At 36.4% G+C, this 6,116-nt stretch overlaps 1 protein-coding gene across 1 annotated transcript in view; it reads left to right on the top strand.

The window, feature by feature from the left end:
* The first annotated feature begins 702 nt into the window (after positions 1 to 702).
* Positions 703 to 6,116, top strand: part of ESR2 (estrogen receptor 2) — a 47,597-nt gene continuing 42,183 nt past the window's right edge. Inside the window, exon 1 of the mRNA XM_015813324.1 lies at positions 703 to 736. The gene's annotated coding sequence lies outside the window, so the exon portion shown is untranslated. The remainder of the gene's footprint in view (positions 737 to 6,116) is intronic.

Below are 6,116 nucleotides of genomic sequence, written 5' to 3'. Positions count from 1 at the left end.
CTTATGAAGCTTTAGAAAAGATATTCAGATGTTGGAAAAGACTCTTGAGAATATCATGGACAGTCATGAAAACAAACAAATGGATTATAAGATAAATCATTCCAGGTTTCTCATTTGAGGCATCAATAATCAGGCTCAAATTATCATATTTTGGATACTTTGTATGAAGATCTAATTCTCTTGAGAAGCCTATAATTCTCAAGAGAAAGAGAAGAAGAGAACCAACAGCAAACTGCATGGATTTGATGTTAGCATTGGGTGCATTATTGGAAAACTAAACTTGAAGGACTCCGATGAGGACATATATTATTCTGGAAAAGGTCAATCTATGAAGTCACTAAAAGGTGACACTGACTTGATAGCACATGATCAATTAATCAATAAGAGGTCCAGGTGAATTAAAACCAAACATGTACTTTTGTACTATTTATTTTATTAAAGGTATATCTCGTGGCATGGTTAAGTTATATCAAAGTGGAATTTTGCTGCTTTTGTGATTAATCTGGATTAGGCCACTCTGTATTTAACTGAAAAAAAATCAAATATGCAAGATAGAACATGGCATAGAGAAATGCTGGGGAAAGAAATGAAGACAGATAAATAGGGGGAAAGCATTATGGTACAAACATATAATTAGATTTAATTTACAGGCACATATGTTGATTAACAATTGTATTTTCTTTTGTTTTAGAAATCTCTTTTAAGATGTATTTTGTTCTCAGAAAATGCTGTCTAGGTAAGCTAAACTCTTTTAATGGGATCTGATTTTGGGAACAATCCAGGTTTATGTTTTTTAACAGCTTCCTCCTATCTAGCATCCTTCAGCTATAGTGGAATTATAGTAGCTAGAATTTCTGCCAATTTGGTCAACAAATATCTCTTGATAGGATGATTCAAGAAAAATGGAGAAGCATCAGTATTTTCTCTCAAATGTACCCCAATGGCTGATGAATTATATCATGTCTCCTGGACAAACTGCAATGATCTATCTAGAGGTGGGCACAGTTGGCCTTACAAAATTCTTTTATTAAATTTGTAGAAACTGAATTGACAATTTTTCCCAATTGTTCCTGGAAAAGAAATAATTCTACAGACTTTCCTTATGGGCAGGATTTGTTCTTAGTAATGACATAGGAGAAGTTAAATATTTGAAATACCTTAAAGTTGCTGGCATAGGAATCTTTCTAAGGACATATATCAGTAACATTCATCTTTACAACATTTATCTTAATAGGATTTAAATAATCTATTATAGACTGGGCAAAGACTATAATAAAGATATCTGAATTTGAATTTAAACCATCTATTTATATCAACATTGTCAACACCAGAAATAATTGTCACCCTGGGCTGCAGTAGCCCTAAATGGAGACTGCTGGAGGCTGGATGATATGGACAAGCTCAAGGTCAAATTTGATCCCGCACTAATTCTGAGGATCTTCCATCTCTGACAGAGTTGAACTCCCTGTACAGAACAGGCTCATTTTTTGAAGTCTTCTTGAGTCATAACTCATGTAGAAAAAAAGGTAGCTGTTGTGGCTTAGATGGCTTGGAGAGCTTCACTTGTGTGTGGGTCTTAAAACATTTTAAGTTCTTGTTTCCTCTCTTTTATAAAAAGTGAGTCATTCTTTAAATAATAATATTTAAAATACCATCCTAAAAAATTAGACTTTTTCTTACAACAAATGATAGTGTTACTGGAGCATGATCAGATGTTACAATAGGGCCTACATTGCATTTATCCATCTGATCAGCTGAGGTTTGAGATAATAAACAGTAATCAAGCTGGGAATAAATCTGATGTAGAGTTGGAAAAAAAAGCTGACCATTAAAAGTTCAACATATAAATGTATAGTATTTTTTTCCTCATTTGAGAATTAAACTTAGTTGAAACAATATTATAATCTAAAAAAAGATTTAAAACTTGATTAAAACGTTTAGCCATAAATATCTCATACTAAACTAAACTAAACTAAACCAAACCAAACCAAAGCAAACGTCTAAACTAAACTGATATTCAAATTACTCGAGTAAAACATCTGAATGGTCCTTTATATAATACAAAACATTTTTGCTAGACATCCTACTAGGTCACTTATTATTATTTTTTTATATTAGGTGTATTAAGCTTATTGGCATTGCATTTTGGCTATCCTAATACAAGACTTGGAGCCATAGTGTAAGATTCAGTTGTTCTACAAACACAAAGGTAATCTGTAAAAGTTCACATGCTAGAGTTGCCAGAACCCCTTGCACTAGAACATGTTGGCTTTTTCTTTCTGATTGACTAAGAAAATCAATGTCTTTGATATTGTGAAATTACAAAGTAATTAATTCCTTTGGTATTAAGGACCAAAGTTATGAGGAGAACTGAAGATGTTTTTGCTGGAACAAAGAGAACCAAATATTTGTTGCAAGTCAACTAAACATGCTGCTTTGATGTTTTGCCTGGGAAATAATGGAAAAAAGGAGTGGGAAGAGATTTCTGTGCATTGAAGGGATATTCTGTTATTTCTTGGTTTACCTATGTTGATTTAAAAATTAATCCACTAGAAAGAAAATAACCAAAGGCTAGATTCTACAAAACCACCAGGGAAATGTCTATGATATGTTTACCTGTATATACAGAAAAAAACTTTTTTTCTCTGTTTAGGAAGTAAAACTTTCTATGGAACTCACAATGAGTGACAATTATTCTACTTTTACCAGAACCTCAATCTGGAAATTCTAGTCCAGAAATTAGCACGTTTTACAAAAGCCTCATATAGGCTAGCCTTTCCCACTAATTGCCCTCCAAGTATGTTCAATTACCAATCTCAGAGAATCAATTTGGAGAAGATAAATGCAGGTCAGTGTTTCTCAACCTTGACAACTTTAAGATGTGTGGACTTTAATTTTCAGATTTCCCCTTAAAGTTGACAAGGTTGAGGAACTCTAATGTAAGTGATCTTAGGGTTGGGTAATCAGTGCTTTATTCAGGGCTTTCCCAGCAGAAGGCAACATATTTAGTAGCAGGCTTTGCCTCAATGGATCTGTTCTTATCAGCAATCTGTCTCCCCAGCTCTGCAAAAGTTTAAGACTGCAAAAATTAGGTTAAGGGCTTTTAACAGTCCATTCAGCATCTTAGAACTCGTCATTTCTCTGGTCTTTTCAGCCTGTTTAAAGTGTCAATTGATTTTAGCTTCCTGCTGAGGCAACATCCTCTTATAGAAGTGAGGATGAAATGAAAATTGGGGAAATATGCTGTCAACAAATGTTTATGAATCAACAGATTGCCAGAATAACTGTTAGAATTAAAAACTGAAGGAAACAGTTCCACCTCTAATGTTGGAATGGTCAGATGAGACGTAAGACTGGTGATGGAAAAGGAGAAGCCTCTGCTGCTTGCAGTAGTGTTTTCTTCTAGTAAAGTGGAATTTTATTATTTTGTACTAACAACATAGTCTGTCCTTAGCAACTATGAGATGGATGCTCTTTTAGATGCCCTAACTATTTAGACTGAATCCAACTCCTAGTTTGTGGAGGCTGTAGGCTCTCCATGTTACCCTGTCATAGATGGCGATCTACTTGACACACAGTGCTGACAGGCTAACAATAATAAAATAAGCAGCAATAAAAAAGCAATCTTAAAGACCACTAACTTAGATCAACTCAAAAACAACAATGATATCCAGACAGGTTCACTAAACACTTTGACTCAATGCTCAGAGGAAGGTCCAGCTCTTCAGTGCTTTACAAAAAGGAAGCAGGGTTGGGGCTCTCAGGAGTTATGCTGTCCCATAGAATCAATGCCATGATATAACAGGTATATTTCCTGGGTACCATTAAATGTCATGACATACTAGAGGGGATCTGGAGCATACCCATATGGCTAGAATCGGTGGATAAGCAAAGATGACTGGAGACAAGTGGTCCTTCAAATCTGACCCTTGGTTATGAAGGGCTTTGTAGGCTTCAGTGAGTGACAATGTTGCAGGAGGAATACTTAAGCTATTCAAAGCCCTATCACACATTTCATTTAACTTTTCCACTGAGGGACCAGGATGCTTTAAATATTGTAGTTGGCACTCTATCTCCTTAGTTCTTGTTTATTCTTAGTGCTAAACCATGACCACTTCTATTTTCCCCTTCCTTCTGAGTATTTCAACTAATGGTATGACCCTTACTCCTTTCTACTGCTGGCTGAGCAGAGTATTGCTACTCCTACTGCATTGTCTTCCTTCTCAGTGCCTCTAGGACTGACTACAAGGGATATGCAGGAAAGGCGCTCAAAGCCATTTAAAAAGACAAAGGTTGATGGACAAAGTAAGAATTGAAAAACTGTTGCTAAAACTGTTTTAGACAATAGAATGGGGTGGTAGTGATAGTGGTGGTAATGAGATGAAGCCAGTGTTAGTTTCGATTAGGGTCTACAGTAGTTCCCAGTTATCTAGCTTCTGACCTCTGATCAATAGAAGATTTGTATTCTAAAATTCAGATAGAAGATTTATATTCTAAACTTCAGAAGTAGTGGTCTCAAGACAGGTGCCACATTATATGAAAACTATTCTATTTATATGATTTATTATGCATCTTTGAAGAATAACAAAGTGGCGTACTTACTTATATACAATGCAATCAACCAATATGCATATAAAGTCAACATTTTCTGGTAATCTACTGGGGAAAAACCCAGAAGTTCATGTTGTAATAGGCAGAAGGTATTCTGTGAAAGACTCCACAGTCCAACCCTGAGCTACATATATTGTCTTCTATGAAAATATATTCCCTTAGGAAGCCACATCAAGTGCTGCCACCTATTGGGTTCCTTTCCCCCAGGTCCCTAGCCATCATGCCAAGGAAATATAGCAATAAAGTCTTTGTGATTTTAAAATGCCCCCCCCCAATATATTAACATAACTTCACCAGAAAGCAAGTTTAAAATGGGGTAAATAAATTTGGCCCACCCACTTGGTACCATCATGGCCTTGTTGTCAGACTTCTTGTTATTCACAATCCCATGAGGGAAAAACAAATTGCTGATGACATTATACACGCTGGAGCTTTAAAAGCAGGAGTTAATGATCAATTTGAACTGTGCTCAAATATAAAAAAAAATATAGTGAAATTATATTTCCTGACCAGTTCCAGTAAGTAACACAAGCAAAATCTATGGGTGCCATTAGGAATTGCTGGGGGAATAGTCTGCCCTGTTTCACCTGAAGTAACCTACTACTTTCAAGTATAATCACGGTTACTGTCCCATTATTGGCATTAGAGTATACTTTAACTGTCAGTTGGGTTGACTTTTGAAACTTGTATGTGAAGTGAAAATGGCAGCTTGTTCGTCACCTCAGATAGCAGAATGCTTAAGGGTTGGAAAAACATTGCAATCGTGAAACCTGCAGTTTTCTGGGCCTGAAATGACCATGGTAAGGCATCTCTGCCCTGAAAATTTGCAGCATGGTTCTACCAACAGTAGGATGAATCTTCCTTGAACATATATCATTTCTTTGTGACATAACACCAGCGCTGACATGTTTGAGTGCTCACAGTGAAGCTTGTCCCCTTCGTCAAATAATTCATATTAGTCGCTATTACTACATTAGTTTGATTGGAGATGAGCAACCTTTGGAAGTCTGGAACCCTTATTTCTTTTTAGAAGGGCAAAAGCCAAATAGGTTGGTGAGGCTATGATCTAAATTGGGCTGGGTCATATCATGCATGCATGTAGGCAGAACAAAGGTTTTCATATTTGAGTTTTGGGTTGGGAGTCCTGGGCTGTATTTCTTTTTTTAATCTTATTGATGCTGTAGTTTTTGTGTGCTTCTTGCCTCAAATTAGGGGGAAACCATACTACTGAGTTTTGCCTGAGTTGGGGTGAAAGATTCTTTAAAACTTGGCTCTGGATCCTCAGGTTACCCTCCTCCGATTTAGATGAATGGGAGGTTTCAAGAGAATTATCTTTCCCACCCACAGGCAGTGGATCAGGGGGTTCTCACAGGATCACCATTTTTATGTCTGAGTAGGACTGTTTCTGTACTCGTTGGTCTGCTAAAACTGCTATTGTAATATTTTTGCCCCAATATACATGGCCAGGAAGTGAGAGTGAGGAGGGGGGGATTTTCTTTTTAAAA

The sequence above is a fragment of the Protobothrops mucrosquamatus genome, unplaced genomic scaffold (assembly GCF_001527695.2).
Source record: "Protobothrops mucrosquamatus isolate PMUCROS unplaced genomic scaffold, P.Mucros_1.0 scaffold153, whole genome shotgun sequence".
Taxonomy (NCBI): Eukaryota; Metazoa; Chordata; class Lepidosauria; order Squamata; family Viperidae; genus Protobothrops; species Protobothrops mucrosquamatus.
Note: the sequence above shows the minus strand (reverse complement) of the source record. Positions and strands in the feature narration are given on the sequence as shown.